This window comes from Henckelia pumila, unplaced genomic scaffold (assembly GCF_033568475.1).
Source record: "Henckelia pumila isolate YLH828 unplaced genomic scaffold, ASM3356847v2 CTG_429, whole genome shotgun sequence".
NCBI lineage: Eukaryota > Viridiplantae > Streptophyta > Magnoliopsida > Lamiales > Gesneriaceae > Henckelia > Henckelia pumila.
The window spans coordinates 3,581,235-3,591,311 of NW_027331826.1; the positions used below are offsets into that span (position 1 = coordinate 3,581,235).

At 39.5% G+C, this 10,077-nt stretch overlaps 1 long non-coding RNA gene across 1 annotated transcript; it reads left to right on the forward strand.

Moving 5' to 3' along the window:
- The first annotated feature begins 896 nt into the window (after positions 1–896).
- LOC140871163 (uncharacterized) lies at positions 897–2,291 on the forward strand. Its single transcript, XR_012147631.1, has 4 exons — positions 897–1,072; positions 1,163–1,290; positions 1,398–1,447; positions 2,166–2,291. It is a non-coding gene; the product is annotated as an uncharacterized lncRNA (long non-coding RNA).
- Positions 2,292–10,077: the final 7,786 nt, after the last annotated feature.

Sequence of the window (10,077 nt, forward strand, 5' to 3'; positions counted from 1 at the left end):
AGTTGATGATTTTGTATTTCTAAAAATCTCACCGTTTAGAGGCGTTGTTCGTTTTGGTATGAGAGGTAAGTTGTCACCTCGATACATTGGTCCTTATAGAATTGTTGAACGTATTGGGTCTTGTGCTTATCGGTTGGAGTTGCCACAATCTTTGGATGGCATCCACGATGTGTTTCATGTATCTATGTTGCGTAAGTATGAGCCCGATCCGTCTCATGTCATTCAGCCTGATGAGGTTGAACTGGATCCAGCATTGTCTTATATAGAGTATCCTATGTGTATCTTGGATCGCAAGGAGAAAGTACTTCGCAACAAAATTGTACCACTAGTTCGAGTTCAGTGGTCGAGGCATGGGGTAGAGGAATCTACTTGGGAGACAGAGGAGAAGATGAGAACTTCTTACCCATATTTGTTTGATTCCTAGCATTGGATTTGTGGTGTATTGCGTTTCAGATGTATGTGTGTAAACTAAAATTTCGAGGACGAAATTTGTTTTTAGTGGTGGAGAAATGTAAGACCCAGAAGTTAATTATCTGGTAATTTGGCATAATTAGAATTATTATTAAGATTCTAATTTAAAATAATTATTTATGCCAAATAAATTAGTAAGTGTATTAAAAATATGTATTTTTGAATATCGAGATTTAAACGATATAAAATACATATTAGAGCTAAAATAATACACGAGCGTTAAAATATCTGGACTGTGTCAAGTTGCCCAAATAATAATTAAATAGAGGCAAACACACACCCTTACATATATACATATACACGCATAAAACAAAAGGAAGAAAGAGAAAAGAAAGTTCATCCCTAACCCCAAATCCCGTCACTCCCGTCACCAACTGTGCAGCCTGCGTATTTCGCTCATAACGTTCTCGTCCGGAGTCCAAAATTCGATTCGTTTGTTGGGTTTTCTTCCTTACATCCGTGGCTTCGATTCAAGCTAAGAATCTCTGAATTTGATGCCCATTTGAACCCAAATCGATTCCAGTTCGTGACCTGCTTCTGTGCAATGCCGAAGCTCTGTTCGTGATCTGTTCTTCGTGGGTTCTTCTCGGACTAATTCCTGGTAAGTTTCAGTCCTTTTAAGCTTAGTAACTGTAGGACTCGGAACCTAGTTCATGTCCAAATGCTAGCTCACCATTTCGACTCGTTTCAGTTGCGTTTTGGGTCCTCCGGCGAGCTGCCGCCGTGTCACCGCCGTGATACAATATTTGTTCGGTTCCAGATCAGTCTAGCTTCGAATATTGAAGCTTTTAAACCCAAATTCCAGCTGGTTTAGTCGAGGTATAACAGGCTGTCGACTTTGGGATTTTACCCTCTTGGATTTAATTTGAATTAGTTGGTTATATCGCATCGTTTTGATATATATTGGAATATTAATTGTGTTGTAGGCCGAAACTTTGGGAATTAGAGTTGAGGACCTTCGTTTGAATTGGTATAGGTATGTTACGGTTGGTAACATACAACGGTAAAAATATAAATATTGTTTTGCCGATATTATGTTGATTACGTGAACTATATGGATTATGTGAATTTAAATGCCTCATTGTTTATATGTTAAATTATTTGATATATTTTGTGGCATTTAGAATAGGGCATGATATTCACTACATCACACGTTGAGCCCTATCATTCTTGTTACCCGTTATCATATTGTATTGTACTCTGGGCACACATATTGTTATTTCGGGAATCAGCTGGTGGCTTTTTATGCCTAGTATCCCTGAGACCGAAATTATGATTGTCTATTCCTTGATGCATTTTCTGTGTGATATGCAATTGGAATCTTGACATCGTATGTTGTTCGTTATTGTGCCTATCTGTTGTATCGATATCAGCTGTATGGAGGCCGAGTCGTGGGTGTTTGATTTCACACAGCACGACATACCTCGCATACTTGGCAGGGCGTTTTAGTTACATGACGATGTAGCTCCCCTGTGTTCTAGCTCGAGCATTGTTCCAGTTGTTATCGTACTGTTTGTTGGCTCCTGTTATCCCGTTTACTTTGAGCCCAGTTCATGCATTGCATACTACATTTTATAATGTGTTTATGCATAGTTTATATGTTTTGTTGTTGTTGCCTAACTGTTTCATACCATAATCCTAACCTCAGTTAATTCTGGGGGGGCTACTGTGGCTGCTGTTTGGCACCATGGTAGGCTACCCAAGTGACTTTTCAGCACCAGGCGGAGGGTCCGCTGGCGGAGCTCGTTGAGGAGGTTGGATCATGTCTTGTCTCCCAGTTATATTATGTATTATCGGAGTTATATTATGTATTATGTTAGAGTCATTTTTTTATATTCTCCGGGGAGATGCCCCGATGTATTTGTGTTGTATTTGAGAGTTCCTGCTATGTTTTAAATTGTTATCGAGCCTTGTCGGCTCATGTATGTGTTAACTGTTTTAATTTGTTTTCGTGCCTGGCCGGCACATGGTTGTGTGATGTTTAAGTTTGTTGAGGTCCTAGTTTTAGTTATTTTAAATAAACTGTTGTCTGTGTATTTTGGGATGTCCTACTTACGGGGAGGTCATGCCGAAATTTTTATAGGCCCAAAATTTATTTTAAATCGTTTTTCCGCTGCTTTGACTTCTAATTACTTGTTTGTATGATAATTAAATGTAATTAGAGTAACCGGGCCTCACAGTTGTTTTGATAAAGACCTTGAATATACTATAGTGTATGTAAGATGTGGTAGAACATGGGGATGTCTATCATGAAACACATCTTATAGTCACTGTATATTCTAAACTGTTCCTAGTCGATTGAGCCGTCTGATAATAAGGATAAGGATCGCTCGAGTTTGAGACTAGCATTTGCGATGCAGAGTACCACGTTTCATTGGTAAGGAACATAGAGATGTTCGAAGCATGCAAATGGATATTCATATGATGAATGATCGAACTACCCTATCCGGACTTTCCAAGTGGTTATCACTTATCGAGTGGATATAGTCCGCGGTTTTGGTTGTACACCATTAGTCCTTACTACTTGAAACATCATTGAGACTCTATATGCTAGTACTGTGCTTTGACTCGTTTACCGACTCTATTGGGGTCATCAGGTGTCGGGATTGGATACAGTTACAACACATATAGGAGTCGATGCTTTGTTGTCAAGGATTCACCACATACTTGCGAGTGTGGATATCCTATGCGATCTGAGGAGATATTAGTGTGACGAATCTCTGGCCAGAGTACATGATGTGTTTTAAGAAATGGTTTCTTAGTAACACATGCGATGTCACTATTTGATCTTCAAGATGTATTGCATAGTTATCGAATCTCGAACGACTCTCGATATACCAATGGTTGTTGATTCGATCGGGATATTTGGATGAAGGGACCGTACTGTACGCTAAAAAAAATCTATTGGTTCTTGCAGGCACTATCAGTGATACCTAGGGAATCATGGGGCGATTTTGCTAGGCGCTCTTACCATGATTCGATGGGCAAGTCGGAAATTGTTGTTCCGAGTCACAAGGAGTTGTGAGCCCACGGCTAGCTGTATCCCTGAACCATTGAGGGTTCCACAGAGTAATGGATTTTTAATCCCCGTTGAGATAGTTAAATTTAAAGAGTTAAATTTAATGAACAAAGAAGTTGGACTTCTTAATTATGAGTAGAGGAGTAAGATTTCCTAAAATGACATAGGGATGGGCATTTTTGGAAACCACTGAATTCGGATTCAGAAAAATTTATCTTGACTTTAAAAGGTGCAGAAATGGTTTCTGTGCACATTGGTGAAATCGGTTTATCAATCGGTTTATCAATCGGAGTCACTGTCGAAAGAGTGGCCTCTGCAGACAATATCGCTGATCCACTTACTAAGCCCTTGCCAGGACCATTATTTGACAAACATCGCGAAGCAATGGGTCTACGTAGTATAACTAGTTGGCTATAGGGCAAGTGGGAGATTGAAAGAGTGGGTGCCCGGTGAGCCAACTTGTGGCTAAGGGCTTTGATGACTCTTTGTATAAACAATCTTTTGTTTAATATAATTTACACTTTTATTAATGGCAATGACTTTATCTTTCTTCATATTGTTATATTATGATATACTATTGTTGTTTTGATAAAAACCTTGAATATACTATATTGTATGTAAGATGTGGTAGAACATGGGGATGTCTATCATGAAACACATCTTATAGTCACTGTATATTCTAAACTGTTCCTAGTCGATTGAGCCGTCCGATAATAAGGATAAGGATCGCTTGAGTTTGAGACTAGCATTTGCGATGCAGAGTACCACGTTTCATTGGTAGGGAACATAGAGATGTTCGAAGCATGCAAATGGATATTCATATGATGAATGATCGAACTACCCTATCCGGACTTTCCAAGTGGTTATCACTTATCGAGTGGATAAAATCCGCGGTTTTGGTTGTACACCATTAGTCCTTATTACTTGAAACATCATTGAGACTCTATATGCTAGTACTGTGCTTTGACTCGTTTACCGACTCTATTGGGGTCATCAGGTGTCGGGATTGGGTACAGTTACAACACATATAGGAGTCGATGCTTTGTTGTCAAGGATTCACCACATACTTGCGAGTGTGGATATCCTATGCGATCTGAGGAGATATTAGTGTGACGAATCTCTTGCCAGAGTACATGATGTGTTTTAAGAAATGGTTTCTTAGTAACACATGCGATGTCAGTATTTGATCTTCAAGATGTATTGCATAGTTATCGAATCTCGAACGACTCTCGATATGCCAATGGTTGTTGATTCGATCGGGATATATGGATGAAGGGACCGTACTGTACGCTAACCAAAATCTATTGGTTCTTGTAGGCACTATCAGTGATACCTAGGGAATCATGGGGCGATGTTGCTAGGCGCTCTTACCATGATTCGATGGGCAAGTCGGAAATTGTTGTTCCGAGTCACAAGGAGTTGTGAGCCCACGGCTAGCTGTATCCCTGAACCATTGAGGGTCACACAGAGTAATGGATTTTTAATCCCCGTTGAGATAGTTAAATTTAAAGAGTTAAATTTAATGAACAAAGAAGTTGGACTTCTTAATTATGAGTAGAGGAGTAAGATTTCCTAAAATGACATAGGGATGGACATTTTTGGAAACCACTGAATTCGGATTCAGAAAAATTTATCTTGACTTTAAAAGGTGCAGAAATGGTTTCTGTACACATTGGTGAAATCGGTTTATCAATCGGAGTCATGATGAATTTTATATTAATTTCTGAACATGCGGGCTTTGCTTGTCGGGCTTGAACTTATGACTAATGGGCCCTAAGCTGTTAGTGGCCTACATTATAAATAAGTTATTGCAGTACAGAAATTACACACAACAGGTCACAAAATTTTCGAAAAACCCTAGTGATTTTCCTCTGAAGTGGCCGACCCCCTCTCCCCTCTGCTCGGTAAAATCCAGTCTGTGAATTTTGAATTACAGTCTGGTTTAACGGATCAAATTCGTTAATCTCTTCGTAGAAACTTCTGATAGATTTTCTAGTGCAATCTATCAGAGGGATTAAATATCCGTTCGTGGACCTGATTGAAGAACAGTTCGTCCATCAGTTCCAGGGATATACAACAAGAGCAGAGCAATCTGTTGGTGTCCAAAATCTCGATTCGAGATTGAAGGTAAAAATTTATAATCGTTATTTAATTTTTACACACACAATTTAATCGTAAGGTTGAGATCTTGGAGAGAGTTGGCACGTTGGCCTACCATTTGGCTTTGCCACCAGGGCTTGCGGCAGTGCACAACGTCTTCCATGTATCCATGCTACGGAGATACATCACGAACCCGTCGCATGTATTGGATTACGAGCCTTTGCGGTTAGCACTGGATCTAGCGTTTGAGGAGAGGCCGATTCGGATCTTAGACAGGGAGGAGCGGAGATTGAGGACGTGGGTCATACCGATGGTCAAAGTCCAGTGGCTGAATCATTCCGAGGAGGAAGCCACTTGGGAGACCGAGGCAGACATGAGGACTCGCTACCCATAGTTATTTGGGTAAGTACCTTAATTTCGAGGACAAAATTCAATTTAAGGGGGGGGGGGGGGAGGAGAATTGTAACACCCGGAAATTTTAAAACGTAAATCTGCATGCATAATTAGGAAAAATTAATTATATTAATTTTTAAAATGAGGGTTAAATGTATTTATGTGATATTATGTGATTTATATGCATGATTTAATTTATTTTAGCATTTAACCCGCAATATTAGGTTTTTTAGATTTTTGAGAATTTTATTGATTTGATCGCGTAGACGGGACCGTGGACGGACGAAATACCAAAAATTCTTAGCCAAAAATATTTTATGAGTTTTATGAGACTTAAAATAATATTTTAAGTTATTTTGTCAAGAAAATTTTAGTATTTAATTATATATTTATTTAAAGGTTGATTTTTAGCCAAAATTAGTTCCTTTATTAACTTTTATTAATCTTTAAAATTAGCCTATTTATTTATTCCGAGATTTATTATTTAGTATCAGATTTCATATGATGCTTTGAGTTTTAAATATTAATTTTATGGTATATTATCTCCATAAATAAGTTATTTTAGTTATTACCCTAAATTAATCCTAATTATAAAAATTTAAAACTAAAACCTACCCTACCCTAACTCCATTCAGCCGACCCCAACTTTCCCTCACCCCACTATCACGTTTCAGCAGCCTCCCAGCAGCCCCATAGCCGATCCCTTGTGGATTTTCAGTGTTCTTCGTCGTCTCGTCGTCCCGGAGCCCCGAATACGCATTCTCCTTCGTTCAAAAATTATCAGGGCATGTCTAGAACTTTTATTTGGCCACCATATAAGCTATTACTCTTGCATGATGTGTTTTATTTCAGATTTTTCATGGAAATTTCGAGTTTATGCATGTATGCCTTGTATTGATGCATGTTCTTGCTTGATTGGTCATGACTCACATTTTTGCCAAGCATGGTATGGCCCAGAGGTTGAGGCTCGGTAAAGGGGTGTCCTAGGGTGCCTTAGGGTCGAGTGGTTCAAGTGTTTTGAGCCAATCTTGGGCTGAACCAAAACAATATCTTCTGGTTGCATAAAAGGTCGCAGTTTGAGCGGTTTTGGGAGAATGGTTCGTGTGCACTGTATAGGATGGGTTTGAGGGTGATTCCAATTGGGTTAGAACCCCAAGACATAGAGGAAGTTATCTCAGGTAGTTATCTAGCCAATGATGGTCGGAGTTGGGCGGCCGAACGGCCGGAAGTCCGGCATCGCGCGCAGCGCACGAGCAGAAATTAGGCAGATTTTGTTTTGGTTCGTTATCCTTCGTTAGGACTCCGTTTGGGCTGGTTTTTAGCTTTCTGGAAATTTCTTGAAGTCTTATAGGTGGTGGTGCTCCGGCCATTTGGTGGCCAGAGTAGGGCGGCCATGCCTCTGAACAGAAGCTGGTCGCAGCCGAGAGTAAGGAACAAGAGGGAAACGGGTTTAGGGTTTTGGGCAGGTCCGGGTCGGGTCTTGGAGCCTGGATCGGGTCTAGTAATTTGTGGGTTGGTTCAGGTCGGTCCGGGTCCGGGTTAGGTGGGCCGGGCTTGAGTATTTTTAATTTTTAAGTGTTTAAGGTTTTAATTTGTTTTTGGGCCAATTAATTAGAAATAAAATTATTTGGGCTTCCAAATAATTTTATTTTGGGCTTTAAATAATTTATTTAAGTTAGCCCAATGATTTTTAGGGGCTTGGGAGCCCATGAGAATTTTTGGGTCAGTCAGAGGATTTTTGGGCCAGTCTAGTGTCTTATTGGGTTTATTTAAGTTAATGGGCTTAAATATTTTTATTTAGGCCCAGTTAAGTTTAGTTAAATTAATTGGGATAAAATATGATAATTGGGCTCTTATTTAAGTTTAATGGGCTTAGAGTGAGTGACCAGCAGTCTGGACCAACCCATAAAAAATAACTAAGTCCGGAATATATATTTAATTATTTTTATGCATGAAGTTTATATTTTAAGTATAAGTATATTTATTATGAAAAAATCAATTAAATATATATTACGGATAAATTTTCAGTGCATGCATTCATGAAATTTTATATGATATGATTATGATTATGTATGAGTTGAGCAAAAATATTTTCTTGATGGAAATTGAAGTAGTGTGATATAAGGGTGGTTATCCACCATATGATATATGATTTATGAGGTAGTTTACTACCATAGGAGGTGATTTATCACCGCCACGTACGTTGGTTCATGAGACTGATCAGTCGGCACAGATTAGCGTCACACTTACGGATAGGACCATAGACTGTTTCAAAAATATCATGCTCAATTATGTTATGTATGATGAAGAAAGATGATGTTTATGCTTAAGATTTATGATTCAGCATTTATGTTATGAAAAATGTTTCCATGCATGCTCATGTATCATGTATAGGTATTAGTATGATTATGTGATGCATTATTTTAAACCTTGATATCCAAGTTTAGACATGTTGAGCCCCTAGGCTCACTATGCTTATATGGTGCAGGTGAGATAGATAACTTTTAGGTAGCTCCTACCGGTGGTGAGAACGTATGAGCTCACGGAACAGTGGCCCCGTGACCGTTGCATGATTTAAAATTATTTCAGATACATTTTATTATTTTGTTGATTTTTAAGCAAATTATACTTTTACTTTAGTATTTCCGCACTTGGTGTTTTTGGAGCATGCAAAATTTATTTTTATTTCATGCTGATATTATTTATCTTTTATTTTGAATTACATATATGTATGGGCGTAAATGTATTGTTATTATTTAAAAAAAAAAAATTTCGCATTTAAGTTTAAAGAGTCCTAGATGTTTCAAAGAAACATGCTCGTCCGCATTATGCGAATACACCAGGATGTCGTCAATGAAGACCACTAGAAACTTGTCCAAAAACTTTCTGAAGACACGGTTCATCAGATCCATAAATATATCCGGCACATTAGTCAATCCAAAAGGCATCACAAAAAACTCGTAATGCCCATAACGAGTACGGAATGAAGTCTTGGCTATGTCCTGATCTCGGACTCTCATCTGATGATATCCAGATCTCAAGTCAATCTTGGAGTAAACCGAGTACCCTGCAGATGATCAAAAAAGTCATCAATACGAGGCAAAGGATACTTGTTCTTCACAGTAACCCGATTCAGCTGTCAGTAGTCAATGCACAACCGCATAGACCCATCCTTCTTCTTTATAAAGAGAACAGGAGCTCCCCAAGAGATACTCTAGGACGAATGTACCCCTTGTCCAAAATATCCTGTAACTGATTCTTCAACTCTCGCATCTCTGACGGATCCAGACGATACGGTGCTTGAGAAATAGGCGAAGTACCCAACATCAACTCTATGCCAAACTCGACTTCCCTTGCTGGAGGAAAACCCGGAATCTCATATGGAAATATATCTGGGAATTCATCCACAACCGGAATACTCTCTATCCTAACGCTCTCACCAGTCAGATCAACTGCATAGATAAGGTAGCCTTCCTCGCCAGACTCTAGAGCTCGACAGAATCTCAAAGCTGATACCAAAGGCATCGGGGGTCGCGCTCCCTCACCATAGAAAAACCAGCTATCACTTCCATCCGGATGAAAGCGTACTAATCTCTGATAGCAATCCACTGAAGCTCGATAGGTAGTCAACATGTCTATCCCCAGAATACAATCGAAATCATCCATCGAAAGAACCATGAGATTCGCTATCAGAATATTCCCTTCGAACTCTAAAGGGCAACCCATCACTAGACGCTTAGCCAAAGCTGATTGGCCCTTCGGAGTAGAAACAGAAACTACTACATCTAGTTCAATGCATGGTAACTTATGCCTCTTAACAAAACATGCAGAAATGAAGGAATGAGATGCACCAGTGTCAATAATTACAAGAGCAGGTATGCCATATAATTGAAATGTACCTGCAATGACCTTCTCGTTCTCCTCCATTGCCTGATCATGCCTCAAGGCAAACACCTGGCCAGAAGCCCACGGCTTCAAGTGAGAACTCCCAGTAGGTTGTCCCTGCGACCTCTGCTGAACGGTAGTCTGCGAACCCGATCCCGAACCAGAACTAGAACCGCCTCCCCCAGATAGTGGACAATCCCTCCGGAGAT